The sequence below is a fragment of the Macrobrachium nipponense genome, chromosome 24 (assembly GCF_015104395.2).
Source record: "Macrobrachium nipponense isolate FS-2020 chromosome 24, ASM1510439v2, whole genome shotgun sequence".
In the NCBI taxonomy this organism is placed as follows: domain Eukaryota; kingdom Metazoa; phylum Arthropoda; class Malacostraca; order Decapoda; family Palaemonidae; genus Macrobrachium; species Macrobrachium nipponense.
Window position 1 is genome coordinate 69891955 of NC_061091.1, and position 17992 is coordinate 69909946.

The following is a 17992-nucleotide window of genomic DNA, read 5'->3' on the forward strand; positions in this document are numbered from 1 at the left end:
CTTATGTGGGATGTTCTAAACGCCTACTTAAGGTGCGCATCGACTCTCATAGGGGTGTCAGCTATCGTACAGGCTTACCTTTAAGCAAAAAAGAAAATAGTGCAATTAGACTTCATGCCATATCCTGTCACCATCACATACAGTACAGCGATTTTGAAATACTTGGACAAACAAAAAACAGCCATTCACTTCCCTTTTTAGAGTCCCTCCATATTAAACAACAATCTCCAACACTCAATAACCAAACCACCTCTGTTCCTTTGTTCATTGCATAATTTGCTTGTTTGTTTGTTTGTTTGTTTTTTTTCTCCTCCTTCTCTCTCTCGCTCTCTCTTTTACCCACACCACTTCTGCTCATTTCATTCGCAGTTTTCTAACTCTCCCAGTTGTCATTTGACTACGACATGAACAGTAGGTTTTCCAATATTTTGTACTACAGTATCATTATTATTATTTTTTTTACTCTGAATATTCATGTATTTATTTTTCGCTCTCAGTATATTTCTGCATTTTACGTAATCTCTTAACTTGTCATTGCTCTTTTATGGTTTGCAGTTAACTTAGTTTTTTATGTTCCTTTTTTACTGTGTTATGTATTTTAAAGTATTGTAATGTTTTTAGATATACTTAATCAGTACAGTTCTTAATGTTTCTTTTTTTGTATCATTTTATAGATAAGTGACCCTGATGATGGGAAAAACAATGTATTCCGAAAGCTCGGCTGTGCCCTTGTTTAATTTTAAAGAAATAATAATGTCTGGAATATTACCACGTCTTCTGGCTATCCTGTTCCTGCTTATATATATATATATATATATATATATATATATATATATATATATATATATATATCTATATATATATATATACTATATATATATATATATCTATCTATCTATTATATAGTATTATATATATATATATATATATATATATATATATATATATATATATATATATAGTATATATATATATATACACGTTTGAGCCGGCCTTGTTTTGACACAAAGACGTAAATGGAAAATATTTGAGTGAAAATGTGCAGAATAAATTACTGAAACTTACCTTAAAAGGATTTAGTGGATTAATTTTTTCAAGAGAAAGGTTGTCATTGAAAACCAGCAGATTAATTTACATCCATTTATTTACAAGAGGCCGTTCAATGGCCTGGGAAAAGTAAAATGCAACTTGTCCGCACATGGAACCAAATCTATCTCTCACAATGGGAGAGCTGGCTAAAATAATATTAACGTAAATGCTGGCTTTCAAAATTATTCATATTATCTTGCATTAAGGCAGCACTTGCGAAGAGACTTGAACAGGTGACTCAGCCGATATGGAAAAATTCCCAGATTAGATACAGCATAGAATAAAGAAAAAGACTTCTTGCACAAAGCTACAGTTATTCAATTCTATCTAACATGGGGGGAAAGGACTCTAGTGGTTAAATGCGATATTCAATGATTTAATTTGTCTGGGACGATCACAAAAAGGGAGACATGCGGCCACGAGTCAGTGAAAGGAACCGAGGGATGTTCATTTGAGAATTAGCAGCTCGAATTGGGAAACGAAATTTAGTTTACTTCACTCGGAGGGAAAGAACTGGCAATATGACTGTATTACAAGACATACCTGGATGCATTATTGTAAGTAGACCTTTGTAGAATGTGGCATCCATTTTGTCTGAGGTCTGGGTGCGCCAGTAGCACCGTGGTAGGCCTAATGGGAGGCTGGCTGCATGGGACATCTGTCCCAGGTCATTGACTGGAGACAACTGAGGCCGAATGCATGTGTGAAGCCTTTGGTGTTGGGGTCAGCTTATCCCCCCAATAGCAGGGCATCCTGGAAACAGAACATATGACCAGCGAAGGGTTCACAGGAAAAAAGGAGCTTAGAAGTAGGCCTAATAAGTACCTAGCTAGCTACACACATCCCTTTGGGATACGTCCCTAAGGAGTAAGAATTTTATTCCCCTGCTCTAACAGGAAATTCCTATCTCTGGCTTGCATTTTCCCTTTGAAGTCAGCTGATTAGGGGAAAATGGCTGCTTTTTCTAGCAATCGAAATATTTAACTAAATGTTGGGTAGCCGAGGCGATCAATAAACGTAATAGCTCCCCCTGTCAAGATGGCATTCACTCCCTTTCGGGCATGAAGGCCTTGGTTAAATAAGTTGATCGTCTCGACTACCCAGTTCTCCTACTCTAACTGAGGTTTTTAGAGCAGCGATACGGCTAACTACAATGGCCTACCTAACTTATAGGTGTAGATGCTAAGTTTATGAACTCTGAATTAATGTAGTCTAGCCTAAGTGAGAACTATGGGTTGCCTGTGATGACAGTCTACTCTACCCCTATGTAAGGTTACTTTGAAAATTATACTTGCTACTACCCTAATGCCCTAGTACTAAATTATTAGCCTAACCTACTCATTACAATTAATTAGAGACGCAATCATTCCAGAGTGTGGTACGCACAGCAGTGGTTTATCGAACCTGAATTGTTAAAGTATGTAAGATGAGGTAATGATGCGTAGGATGATGAGTGGTTTGTAGTGTACCAGGATGGAAATGTAATGAGGTAATTATGATATTTAAGTGAGGGTTAGTGGCACAAGTTCTAGGGGGTTAAAGTGTTAATCTACTGGCAGAGATCAGGCTGGCTACCTTCTCTGGGTAGGTGCCAGGATCACTCTGCAAATGAATGTGACACTGTACCTTGGGCACAGGTGCCAAGGAGAGCATTGTCTCTTTGGTTTAGTTGTTTATTTTTTTTACGTCCCTTCTTCTTCTTCTTCTTATTCCTCCAGGGCCTGGTTACACCAGTCCTAGGAGTAGACGGAGGCACCGACTCTGGGGTAAGGCCAGAAACGCCATCAGGAGCAAAGGCAGTAGTAGCCCTAGGGACTACAGGCGAACACCCTACTTCGGTATCTGCAGCAACCGTCATAGAGGTGGAACCTACTGCAGGGGAGGCCCTCACTTCGGCTGCTGCGACAGCCGTCGTAAGGGAAAGACTCCAGGGGTGACTCCTGGTCGAGCAGTTCCTGGGCATCCAGAGGAGGTGTAAAGGTGAGGTCTGCCAGAGGTTCATCCTCGGGCGACAGAGGTGAGGGTGAAGAAGAATCATGGACTTGGGATTGGCCATGGGTTGCGGTAAGCTCCATGACTGTTGGAGGATCTCCTGTAGGAGTATCCTTGATAAGGTTATAGGTGCCAGCGCTAGCTCAGGGCCAGGCGCAGAGGTCAAGGTTTGTGGTGGCTCTACGTCCAGGCTGGACGGAGCTTGGCACTGCTCAGTGCTGCCAAGTGGCACTGGCAGAGAGTTGAGGTCAGATGGACCTGTGGCAGGTACCGGAGGTGCAATACCTCTCAGCATGCCTGTGGTGATGGAGCACCTAGGCCGATTAGTGGAGTGCCCTATTATGTTGCAGGTTTTGCAACGGAACTGTGAATGATCAATCTCCCTCCTTGGTAATGGGGGAGACTGTTGGTGGCCGTACTTCCGGGAGGAAGTAGGTCTTGGATATCTCCTTGCTTCGGAGTAGCTTGTCGTGGGGTTAGGACCCCTAGGTCTTTTGAAATGTGAGGGAGACTTCAAGTCTTGCCCTAGGAGGAGGTCATAACCTCCTGGAATGTAGCTTGCGACTGCAAGAGTACATACTCTGGAGAAGTTAGGTCTGGTGACCCTCATTTGAACAGTTGGAAGGATCAACTTAATATGGTTGATGCCTTCAGTGGTGATGAGTCGACGTCTGTCAACGTTAGCCCCTTGGGGAACTTGATCTTCCCGTATCAGGGAGATTTGAGCGCCAGAGTCATCAAAGGCTCTGACATGGCTTAGCGGATGATGACTTTGGAGGGGTGCCACGGTGATAGGGCCCTAAGCCGGGGGTCCTAGTGAGGAAGAATTTGTAACTGCCATTGCGATGGCAGGAATATTGAAATTTGTGCACCCTCCGTAGTTTGCAGATATGTGACCCTTGCGGCCACAGTCCTGGCAGAATTTGTTCCCGAACTTCTTACGTGGCACTGGATGATAAGGCCAAGATGACACCACAGGTTGCGAATCTGTGGGGTCACCAAGGCTTGCAGTGTGCTCTGGCGCAGGTGAAGAGACCTCTCTGGCAGTGATTTGATGTGAGGAGGTTAAGGAATCCTCCTTTGAATTTCCCTCCAGAACAAGTCCGGGTTAACTGGTTGGCTTACCTCTTCCGAAAGGGAGGAGGTAGGCGGTGAAAGGGTAAGCAGCTGGCAGGATGCGGCAGGACAGTGAGGCACAGTGGGTGTGCGGCTGGAAGCTTGCCGAGTGATTTCTTCATCTCTGAGAGCTAGCTCATGCTTTCTCTCTTCTTCTCTTTCCTTTGCCGCGAGGCATCCTGCTGCGCCTTCACCTACTGGCTGAGTGCTGGTCCAGTGTAACCGGCCTCCTTGCCCAGAGTCATGAGGGTTCAGAGCCTCTCTAGCTGTATGGCAAAGAAGTCGTGGGAAGCAGGGGAAGACATTTCCCTTAGGCTGCAGTAGAGGCTCGGATGAAAATGATGGCCAGAAGGAGTACTGGATGGAATGGGAGGGCCTACTTGGTAACGTGGCACTCACCTGGAAATGGATTCTGAAATTTGGTAATGAAAAGTCTGAAAAGACTGGGTGCTCTGTGGCACTTGGGAATGGCACCTTCTGATAAGGTAAAAAACCTAATGGAGTGTGCCGTTTAGCGGTCACACTGATGGGCGTTCCTAACTTGTGGATACGCTGGAATGGGCAACCTGTAGGTCCAATACAAGCGCACGGCACTTATGGAGGCGTTCCTTGGCAGCACTAATAGAGTGCTGAGGTAGCGGCACTTCAGGAGGCGTTCCTTTGTTAAGTGTTCCGAAAGATCACTGACCCTTGTACATGGAAACACTCATGAAATAGGCGTTCTGTAATGATGGACATGCAGTTCAATAGCTACCTGTATGTCCTGCACAGGTGCACAGCACTTCAGAGGAGTTCCTTGATTGAGTGATCCGAATTGGCGGATACTCTAATGAATGGACGCTCCGTAAGACAGACACGCAGGTAAAATGGCTACCTGTACGGCCTGTACAGGTGCAATGGCACTTATGGAGGCGTTCCTTGATTACACTGGTAGTGTGCTGGTGTGTCCCGTCGGGCGACACTAAAGGCAGTATACTCAAATATACTGAAGAGAAATGGCACTCTGTTCGGGTATCAGGTTAACATAAATTATTTTATTCAAATACATTTGAATCAGCTTTGTCCTAATTTTAAGGATATTACTATTAAGGATTTTTGTTATGTATATCTTAATGGTCAAGTGAAGTGTTTAGTGATAGTTTCGCGCCTCCTCCCCACTTGTTTATTTGTTGTTAACTATCATACTAACGATTGTTGTCTTTTGTTTATTTTTTCGAGTATTGACGAATGCCTTTGGGGTGAGGCTGATGTCTGGAGGTGAGCGCTCTGCCAGAGTTAGTTCGGGTCTTGACAAGCTCTCACCAGTACTGTTTCTCATCGCAGCATTTGATTTGATTTGGAGGACGACTTAGAACCTGTGCCCTCTGGATCACTCGCACGGATATTTCTTTGACGGGTTCTGACAGATGCAAATATACGTCTCTAAGTGTGTTTGTGTTTTTGGATCACGGCTATTTATCGCGCAGGTGTTGTTGTCACCTGCGACCTTCACACTGCTGTGGAGAGTTTCGCAGAAGCTGTCATCTGCGACCGCTGATTCTGCCCCTTTTTCCCGTCTGAGGATTTTGACAGGAAAACCAGTGTCGTCGCTGTATCCCAGCACTGGATTCTGGATTTACCTGCCGCATCATCCTCGTCCAGCTGCTATACGGGAGTGAGAGCTACTTGACTCGTTAGGTGACTAGTAGGGAGGCTGCCGCCAGGTAAGACGATTATCGTTCCTTTTCCTTCGGGACAAGGTGTTGCCCTTCAGTACCTGGCGTTCAGTATTAGCCCTTTTGATAGCAGTTGGGTGGATTGATCACGGCTCAGGATTCTACCCATCATCTGACACTTCACTTGAGGTGAAATTGCGTACTTTCGTCAATCTTGATTATTCAAAAATATATATATATATATATATATATATATATATATATATATATATATATATTATATATATATATATAATAATATATATATATATATATATATATATATATATATATGTATATATGGTTTATATGTATATATTGTGACATTAGAGTGTTGGTATTAGTGAACTGAGTTCCATATTGTTTAGCTTGTGTTATAGCTAGGAATATTAAGGTTTTTCCTTGTTTTCATCTCCTACTTCTTTCTACCTTATTATTATTAGGATATTAATATTTTGGCTAGCCTTATTTGGATCCAACTCGTTTTATATTAAGTATGTTTCCTCTCTTAGAATTTTCTCTTGTTTAGGGCTTAGTGTTGTAGCTTTAGGTTATCTTGCGAGATCCAGAGAACTAGGTATTTGTTCTCTTGATTATGTATTCTTGTAATTAAGTGTATTTAACTTCACAAGGTTGATTTAAATAATTTCTTAGTTTGTAATAAATATTGTTAAGTTTTCTTGAGTTTCTGTTTCTGTTTTCCTTAATACTGAGGTACATTTACTGACTGCAATCCTAGTGAATATAAAGACCTAATAGAAGCTGTATTGCAACCTGGGAGGTTGTAACATCGGGGCAGAGTGTAATGGTGGAGGAGAGAAAGTCAAAAGGTGGGAGTACTTCAGCCGCCAGTCGATGGACAGTGTCACGAATGAGTGGCCTTGTAAAATGGTAAGGCCTGTGGTGCACTGGTGGTGGCCAGTCCTAGACTGGTAACGACTTCCTTGATGAAAGTAATGAGGTTGCGGTGGCACACTGTGCAATATGTGGTTGCGGTAGACGCAAGTCTTTTGTGATACAGAAATGGAAAAGACCACTCGGGCACGACAGGTAATGGTCATTTGGAAATGCTCAGACCTTGGCTGAAATACTCGGTACAGAAATGAATGCTTGCAAGACACATAGTACTCTAGGCTTGGTGAATAATAGGTTCTCTCTCTCTTTCTCTCTCTGAGAGCGTGAAATAATATATGGCGAACTCCTTTGTAGTTAATTGAACTAATAATGTTAGTTTAATATGACGTAACTTGCGTTAAATGATCTCCTTACGTAAAAGTTGAATGGAAGAATTGCTTGTGAGTAAGTTTTATGAAAACAGAACGGACTAGCGATGAACGATTTTTACGTTACTTTGAATTGGTTTGCGTTTTAATATGAAATTTACAATGACACGTTTTACGTTAATCATTCTTATAATTTACTCTACTTTTAAGATTTATGTTAACTTTACGTAAGTTTACTAGGTCCCTGTGACAAGTGAAAATGACGGTAAGGATGTTGGAAAAAATGTTAGCAAAACATTTGTAAAAGAGGTGACTTTAAGTGAAATGAAACTTTCGCTCAGCCAGCGAGTGAGCGATACGAGGTGAAACGCGATGAGCGAGGTGAACAGCAATTTACACAACGAGTTTCTAATTTCTTATTCAAAGCGAATTAACATTAATATATATATATATATATATATATATATATATATATATATATATATATATATATAGTGATAGCATATATATATATATGTGATATATATCTATATAGATCTATGAGTTATATATTATATATCTATATTAAATATATATATATATATATAATATAATATATATATATATATTCATATATATATTATATAATAATATATTAATTGTAGTATATATATGTATGGTATATCTATGTATATATATATATCTATGTGTATATATATGTATATAATGTGTATTATATGTATATCTATGTTATATATTGTATATATATATATAATATATATATATTATATATTAATAACTATATATAAATCTATAATATATATATATAGATATATTAATTATATAGAATATATAATATAATCTATATATATATTTATATTTATATATTATAATAATATAATATTATATATATAATATATCTATCTATATATTAATATATATATTATATTTATTATATAATATTATATAATAATATATAATAATATATATATATATATATATTTTAATGTATATATAATAATATTATATCAATATTATATATAATTATATAATATACATTATTATATAATATATGTATATAATAATAAATAATTATACTATATTATATATATATATATATATCTATATATAATTATATGTAAATATATAATGTTAATATTAATCTAATAATTATTAATATTATATAATATATTATTATATTATTTATATATATATATATTATAGCTATATATATAATATAGTATATGTATATCAGCAATGGAAGAGTTCCGTGGAAATCTGAGACTAATAATTGCAGCGTGTGGAGCTGATCCAGACGTCACAAGCCAGGCCTTTTAGCTCCCTCCTCAGTCCCATATCCATTACTGCCGCCAGTCACGATGCCGAAGAAATACTTTCTTCTCGATTTCACAGTTTACGGCTTGTATGACATAGACATTTTAGTCAGCTATATCTAAACGTAATGCAACACTAATTTAACAACAATATATTCATCAAATGAGATACACCGTGAAAGATATTAAGCGTTATTGGTAAATGATATTTTCACATCGCGAATTTCTAAATTATAGACGTGAAAATGCATGTTTAAAGCCATTTACAATGAGTTACGATAACTCATGGGATGAATCAAACAATATATAAGATGGTAAAAATGATGGTATCTGACCTGTCTGTAGGGGAAAATAGAGAGAGGGAGTAGGCTTACACTATGGATATCTATGGACATATGCAATTTCGTAGTAATGCACATTACTGTGCATTGTATAAAAGCAATATACTGGTCATTACTAGGCCATTAACAGGAATCAGACTGATATAGTCCCTACTGTTGACAGGGACACAGTATCAGCTTCAATCATTCAATTATTTCAAGAGCTAACTGCCCTTAACCTTAAGGTAACCTACGGTAGTATTGTTATTTTCGTGATCTAAGTTAACCTACTGTAACCAAATATAGTTACTTGACAAACTCATCCTGTCAGTGGCTAATCTGAATAAGGCTGTTTTTCAAGGTGTACTTGATAAGCTGTAGTAAAAATTGCCTTTTTGAGGTGGATTCCGTTTTGATAAAACCTTCCAGATGTCCTTACCTGATTGGTACTTGCCATTCATTGTGTACAAATATATAAAAAGTTTGTTATTGAATATTCTTTGCTTTTGCTTCTTACTTTTCATATATTGTGTACAAACAAATAAAAAGTGATACCATAATTCAGTATTGAATATTTTGAGCAAGCCCATACGTGATGTTTGCTTAACATTCATTGTGTGCAAAGAAAACACTATTTAATCTATTCAATATTTTTTAGCAAACCCTTCGTACTTGTTATTCATTGTGTGCAAAAAATTACAATGAGTGTTTCATTAGTATTTAATACTTTTAGCAATGATAGGTGTACAAAATACTACCTATTTACGGAGTTACAGTAGACTTTTTACTGAGTTGAACTAAATCAGAATTAATGCATAAATATATTGAGACTGCTATATGCTTTAAAATAAATATGGATGACACTTTTTTTAACATCTTTCTTTCAACAGAAAATTTTATACAAATACTCAACATGTATTAATTAAAGCCAGGGATAACGGTGAATATATTGAGTATTACTACTATTTTCATACAAGCTCACACTGAATGGCAAAATGTATGCCTTGAATTAAGTGCATAAATTTTTTTTACATATAGATTTTTGGCATTATGCCAAGCACAGGGGCAACTAAAGCCATTTAGCGCTGAAACGGAAATTGACAGTAAAAGGTTTGAAAGGTGTTACAGGTGGAAATTCTCGTAAGGGCACTATGTAACAATTGTTAGGAGAGGGTGGACAATAAGATGGAAGAAAGAGAATATGAACGGAGGTAACAGTAAAATGAATGACAATAGTTGCAGCTAGGCGCCGAAGGGACGCTGCAAAGAACCATAAGTAACGCCTACATTGAATCGAATGAGGTGTACTGACGGCACTATCCCCCTACAGGGTGCATACATTTTATTTAAGCATAAGGCAGTTATTATTTCAGTACTGTACCTAATACCTTTCCATAGCCTGAGACAACAGGCAGTAACACCTGAAAAGCGATCCATGCTCCATGCTTTTAAAGTCGTCACTTTCAAAGTCCAAGATTAAGTTAATCTTGATAGGAGTCAAAGTGCCGCGAAGTTCTTGGCCTCCGGTCTGTAGTCAGTAGTGCTAATTACACGTCATATACCATCATTTTTACCCAATTTTACCATTTAGTATTGTTTTATTCATCCCATGAGTTATCGCAACTCTTCATAATTGGCATTAAACAGTATTTTCAAGTATATAATTTAGCAACTCGCGATGAAAATATTATTTATGCAGAAAATATCCACCTTATGAGCAGGAATTAAGAGGCACTGAGCACTATTACCAAGAGGGAGAAGCTAATAACGCTTAAAATATTTCATGATGTGTCTCATTTGAAGAATATATTGTTGTTGAATTAGTGTTGCAATATGTTTAGATATATCTGACTAAAATGTATGGTCATACAAGCCGTAAACTATGAAATGGGGAAGTTTTTCTTCAGCATTGTGACTGGCAGTAATGGCAATGAGCCAGAGTGTCGATAAAAGGCGTGGCTTGTGACGTCATGGATTAGTTCCACGTGCTTTTATTGGTCCTAATTTTCCCCATCCTTATACTCTTCCAGGCTTGGGAAATATGCAGTAGGGCAGGCCATATGCCCTCAGGCTATGGCTGTGACGTAATAGAAGTGACGTCTAGAGCATTCGGACAAAGTGAAAATGGCTTCATTCTATACTCCACCCATTAGGAGAAAAGACTCCATAGGTTTAATATTTTCGGGTAAACTGAAATTAAATGATGATGATGTCATTTTTGAAAATCTGAGAATTGATACTGAAGATTTGATTGGTGTTCAAGAAATGCGAGGTAATACAGTGATCTTGAAGTTCCAGAATCAGTGTGTATATGAAAGTTTTCTAAATAATTATGATGAAAAGGCTAAAATGGAAATTAAGAAAAACATTCCATCGGCACTTTTCATAGGAGGACAAACTATTTCTTTCATGTAGAACCCGTTAACCCGGCCTTGAAAAGGAGCAATTGTAGACCTTGCACTGACTAATGTTACCACTGGATTGTTGGGTGCGGGGTTACTTGGTGCAGAGGTGGCCATCGTTACTTTTGGTTTTTTCCTATCACTACGGTTCCTAGCAATCCTATCAAAATATCTATAATAATACACTCGTCCACTGTGTAAACGCATATGCAATATAAGATAAGAAAAAATGTGTTACAGATAATAACAGTGTCCCCCAAAATGATAAGATTAAACACAGATAATATGATAAAGATATTTCCGGAGAACTTCTGGAAAAATAAATTAGCAAACAAAGATAAAAAGGCCTGCAGGGCGAGAATCCAAAGTTGAAGATAGATTCCTGCAAGAAAGGAAGATTAAGAATGACGTATAACTCACCCCAGGAATAATGGACGATCGACCTGTGTATGAAGAACACCCAAAGTCACACACCAAATGAACAAAAAGTTGTACTTAGCTCTATATATAAGAGGAAGGTCTGTGTTGTGACGACATCATGGCCTTGGCTCTGCCGTCCCTTGCTCAGCGGGGTGACCCTATTCTCAGCTTGTGTTCCGATTGTGCATTGTTTGTTTGTTGAATGATTAATTTCCCGTTGCTTGGTCCATGAAGATCCGATGTGGAAGACATGTCCTGTTTGTTTCTCGAAGATATGCAATGTTGAAGACGCTCAATAAACGATGATACAACCTCTTGAATGATTCTTAATGAAAGACATCTCTTACGGTTAGGAGGATGCTTGCGTTGCCGTCGTTGATTTCTGATATGTTACATTTTCTAAGATTCGTTAGTCTTCGGATGATGTGGAATCGTTGGAGCTGCCACCAATGTAGTGGCTGGGCCTTGTCTAACAAGGCGGCCCGTTGGTTATTAAGACCTGCCATGTTATACGCAAGTATCTGTTTGTATACTTCCCATCCTCGTCGGAGTATCATCGATTGCGATGATAATTTCTAAGTTTCATCAGTATCTTCTTTGGGTATAAAGGTGAAAACTTTTCAAACTCATGTTGGTAAAACTTAACAATATATTTGCGAAACTACATCTCTTGAGTAGAGGCAAGAAGTGGTTCAGAGAACTTGATTCTAGGAGAGGAAGTAGAGTTCTGAGTTACAATGCATTTACAAAATCATAGGAGAGCAAAGCTTAGCTCAGCAAATGAACATACATACGACAAACATGTGAGACGAAGTCACGTAGCCCGGTCTGTGGGTTATAGGTCAACAGGGTTTCTCAAGTGAAAGTATTGAGGTCGGTTTACACAATGGATTTGATGACCACAGGTGACTACAAACCAGGACACTGATACAACACATCAAGGCTTAGTCTACATTATGTTATCAGTTCTTATCACACTCCTGCAACCTCATCGGTGATCCCTTGGGTCATCGGTTTAATTCAGTTTTTATATATGGAATAACACATTCCATTTATATATATGTAAACACTTATATATATATATTATAAACTAAGCCTTAGCCTAGCCTGTTACAGCTTATAATAAGAACATTTAAGAAATTTCAATCAATGAAGGAACGTGTAAAACTCAGATCACAAAGTATAACTATTTTAATAATAGAAATAAGCAATTACATTGACATTTACTTTAGTAGAAAACAATTCGCAAGTTAAACCAACACAATTATATGAGCCAATGAACGAACACACAGACAAACAATTAAACACCTGAATTAAATATACCAACGAAACACAAAATAAAAGAAAACACACTGACTTACATGAACAATAGGAAGAAGATTATCCTACATCGTTTATACAGAATATGTTGTCATTAAGGTAGCCTGAGAGCAACTCTGCCCTCCTCAAAATATTACAAGCCAAAGTAACTAAATGAACGACAAGGATACTTAAATGACGAACAGTAACGAAAAGATAAGATAGGCAAGGATACAAAGGTCAAAACAGGAAACAAGTGTTACAAACCTAGTGGTAAGAAGGAGTACCACTACAAGAATAAATATATACAAGTGACATAATATATACAAGTGACATAATTACAGAGAACGGAGACATGGTATACATAATATCACTCTCCTCTACGTTGAAGAAATGGCCTATCAGGACATTATAAGGATCATGAAGAGTATTCCAGAAGACTATCAGGAGTCCATGTGGGTCCGAGACAGGGCATCCGCAATGCAGTTCTTAGTTTCTTTGATGTAGTGGATGGTTAGGTCAAAGTTTTGCAGAAACAAAGACCATCTGAAAATACGTTGATTTGTTAACCTCGCTCGTCCGAGAATGGTTAGTGGGTTATGGTCCGTAAAGATGGTGATCGGGATGTTGGATGAGAAATATATTTCATATTTCTGCAAGGTTAGGAAGATTGCCAGCAGCTCCTTTTCTACGGTCGCATAGGAACGTTGGTGTTTTTTGAGTTTGCAGGAATAGTAGCTAACAGGATGCAACATCTGTGGGTCACTGCTCTTCTGCATCAAGACAGCACCAGTGCCAGTATCACAGGCGTCAATCTGTATGATAAAAGGTTGAGCAAGATCAGGAGCAACAAGGACAGGATTAGAGCAAAGTATATTCTTTAGTTGATCAAAAGCTTGTTGACAATTAGAAGACCATACAAATTTATTTTTGGGGCTGGTGAGGTCAATCAAGGGAGTGGCTACTATACTATAATTTTTACAGAATTTCTTGTAATAGGAGGTCATGCCTAGAAATCTTAAAGACTTTTCCTATTTCTTGGGACAGGGAACTCAACAATAGCAGTAATATTTTAATCTTTTTGGAACTATGACGTGACCTAAATACCTAACCTTCCCTTTACCAAACTACTAACCACTATAGCAGCCTTACCCTGGACTTTGGATTTAATTAAGTAACCAAACCCATTGATCTACTGGCCATTTCATATTTGAGGCAATATCTTCGAAATTACGGAAAAAGGAATCTACATCGGTTTCTGTAAATTCAGGGACTAACTTTAAACTCTTAGTCAAGTCAAACTTGAGTGGTTGATTAGATTCTAGGTCCATTAGTCTACTATGTTGTTCTATACTAATCCTACTTCTTTCAATTTCCATATTCTGAGTTAGACTAGCTTCATGATCTAATCTAGCTTTCTCCATTTCTAGGTCGTACCTTTTCCTTTCTTTATCTATGGCCAACTTTTGTCTTTCTCTCTCATTATCTACCACTAACTTTTGTCTTTCTACTTCTAACTTTTGTCTTAAAACTTTTGTCTTAAGGTCTTTCTCTCTCCTTATCTGCCTCTAATTTTACTTGTTCTAACTGTATGGCTAACTTCATATGCTCAACGTCTGAGCTTTCTTTCTTAGCACTCGGGAATTTCCTAGCTTCGTGTTTTTCTACAATTTCCTCCTCTATAATATATTCTAAAATGGCATTTTTTCTGTCATCTTTCCTGTCTCTTGAACTAGCAGTTACTTCAAACTTATCTGCCAAAGCCAACAATTCACTCTTTTTAGCATATACTAAAGTGTTGAGTTTTCCCTTAGGGTCACTGAAAAATGCGTCTACTGAAAACATTGCGACTGAAAATCCACAAGAGAACGTAGCAAAGTCAACGAGAAGTGTTCCCAATAGCATAAACAATTACAGAATACGTAATATATATCACGTGATGTAATACTGAACTATTCTTACATTACGCAAGTCGGGTAAGAATAAATAATTATAATTACTGGTACGAAGGAAGCAAAATGAAAAGTTAATACTTGGATGCTTCGATAAAGTAGTAAATATAATTAACGGTACAAAACTGTACGAATAAAGCAATATGAAAAGCAATAATACTTAGATGCTTCGAATAGCGTAGATACGGAAATGTCAGGCCAATCAACTCCAACCTACTCTATTACACGGCGCTAAGGTAATATGATGTCATGATGTCATAAAGACGAAGTTTCAAATAATATTTCTCCCAAAACTATTTGAAACAAGGCGAACCAATGTAAATGAACTCTGTTACTTTCTACATTAACTTAGATACGACCGCAGCTATAATAGCGATGTCCAAAAACATTAATTGGAATGACTTAAATGTCGAGAGAAATCGCTATAAGATAAATAGGAGAAAAGAACCCACGCAACATACTGTAATAGATCCATTCGATAATCACAATATATACAAATTTAAATTATCGAACGTTGGAACATTCACGGTGACTTAACTGTCAGTACTTTGGTAGTTTAATCAGGTGTGTTTACTTGTTTAAGATCCCGGACAGGCCCCCAATTATTATAAACTAAGCCTTAGCCTAGCCTGTTACAGCTCATAATAAGAACATTTAAGAAATATCAATCAATGAAGGAACGTGTAAAACTCAGATCACAAAATATAACTATTTAATAATAGAAATAACAAGCAATTACATTGACATTTACTTTAGTAGAAAACAATTCGCAAGTTAAACAACACAGTTATATGAACCAATGAACGAACACACAGACAAACAATTAAACAAACACCTGAATTAAGTATACCAACGAAACACAAAATAAAAGAAAACACACTGACTTACATGAACAATAGGAAGAAGATTATCCTACACCGTGTATACAGAATATGTTGTCGTTAAGGTAGCCTGAGAGCGACTCTGCCCTCCTCAAAATATTACAAGCCAAAGTAACTAAATGAACGACAAGGATACTTAAATGACGAACAGTAACGAAAAGATAAGATAGGCAAGGATACAAAAGGTCAAAACAGGAAAACAAGTGTTACAAACCTAGTGGTAAGAAGGAGTACCACTACAAGAATAAATATATACAAGTGACATAATTACAGAGAACGGAGACATGGTATACATAATATCACAATATATATATATATATATATATATATATATATATATATATATATATATATATATATATACATACTATATATAATATATATATATATATATTATATATATATATATATAGTACATATGCATATATCCATAAGATTATATAACTTTCAGCTAATGACTAAACGAAAAGCAACGTTATATATAAGTATACTATTTTAGAAAAAACCGCTGGCAGACGAGCTGCCCGCCCATATGTAGCTGAAGGATTATGTAGTCTTTAACAATCAGACAGCAACTTAATTTGTGGTCAATATAATTAATCTAGCCCAAAGAGAAACAGGCTTAGTTATCAGCTTTAAATGTCACAGCAAGTTAACATTGAAAGGTGAAGATGCTGTTGCAAGTGATAATGCAACTTTAAATTAAAAAAACTGATAATCATAACAAAAACATGTTTACTGGGCGGCTTCATTGCCATAAATATATATATATATATATATATATATATATATATATATATATATATATATATATATATATATTGCTAAGGATACACCCTTTACTCAAGCAAATTCTCTGGTCTTTAGTCATTTTAATGTAAAATAAATTAATTCTTTCCATTTTAATTAAAGCATGACGGGTATAATGTGCCGCTACCACCAACTCTCTGTATCTGTCTCTGTCTCTTTCTCTCTGGGGAATCTACTTCAAACCTCTTTCCTTGTTCGAGTTGACTGCCGACAGACCTTAATTCCAGGTGTGGACCCGAGAGATATGCTAATCCTTGCCCAAGGCAAGCCAGCTGGGAGAGAGGCGCAGGATCGATCACGTGGGTGTCGCTATCTTGGAACGTGGGCCACGAGGTTATGCCCAGGCGAGATGCCAACTACTGCCATCTGGATGCGAGATTCTCTCATAACTCCAGAGGTTATAAAAGACTTTGAATTGGCAGGCTCGCTCTCTCTTGAACTGACCCATCTTAAGCACGTGATACTGGGGACCTAGTATTTTTTCAGTGAGTTCATTCACACCTGCATCCCCCCAACCCCCATCACCGGCCCCTCTCAAGTAAAACGAATGATGTGAAAGTTCCAAATTTTAAGGTTTTAATCAAGTACATCACTGTTGGCCTATCACTGTTTTGTTTCCGTTTTTTTTTCATTGTGATATACCTGCAGTGAGACCTGTACTGCCATTTGCATTTGGGCTGTTTCAAGTTGCAAAGCTTTTTAAGTGAAGTGTAACATAAATTGTTAAATTGTGAACTACCAAAATCAAGTTCACTTCCAGGCACCCTCTTTGCAACTCCTCGATTCCTCAATCAGACACCTCATACCAGAGAGTAATCATAGGTGTTTTTGGTTACAGATTTAGAGGTGCTCAGCTGTGGTTCTGTGCATCAGTTTGTGTGCAATACTGACTTCCCTGCTACACCCTCTCTTTACGGTGCCCTTTGAAGCGGGCTTCTACTGTGCTTTCCTCCAAGAACCACCACACATCCCTCCTTTCATTGGGTAGTGAGGGACTACTGTATTTTGACCCAGTTACGCTAACCATTCTTATGATATACTATTTTCTATTGTAAATATTATTAGTTAAGTCTTCTTTCCCACCGTTATCCCTACATTAAGGGGTCAGTTGCCTGATGCGCCTTCTCCACTGTCTTCTATCAAAGGCATCATCCTCCACTAAACTTCTCTCCATATCTTCCTTCACTATATCTCACCATCTAATTCTCTGTCTCCCTCTCGATCTTCTTCCTCTAAAAGGTTCCTCCCAAGCCCTCTTCACTCTCTCCTCGTCATCCATCCTCAACACACGGCTCATACCATCTCAATTGTGAGTCTCTTATCACCTCTGTAATCTTTACCAAGCTTCCCCTTCTTCTTTCATCATTTTCCAAAAATCTCGAGCAACGATATTCCCTCAATCAACCTCAGCATTCTCATCTGTATTCTCTTAAGCTTTAATTCCTCTTTTCTTCTTAGAGCCCATACTTCTGCTCCATACA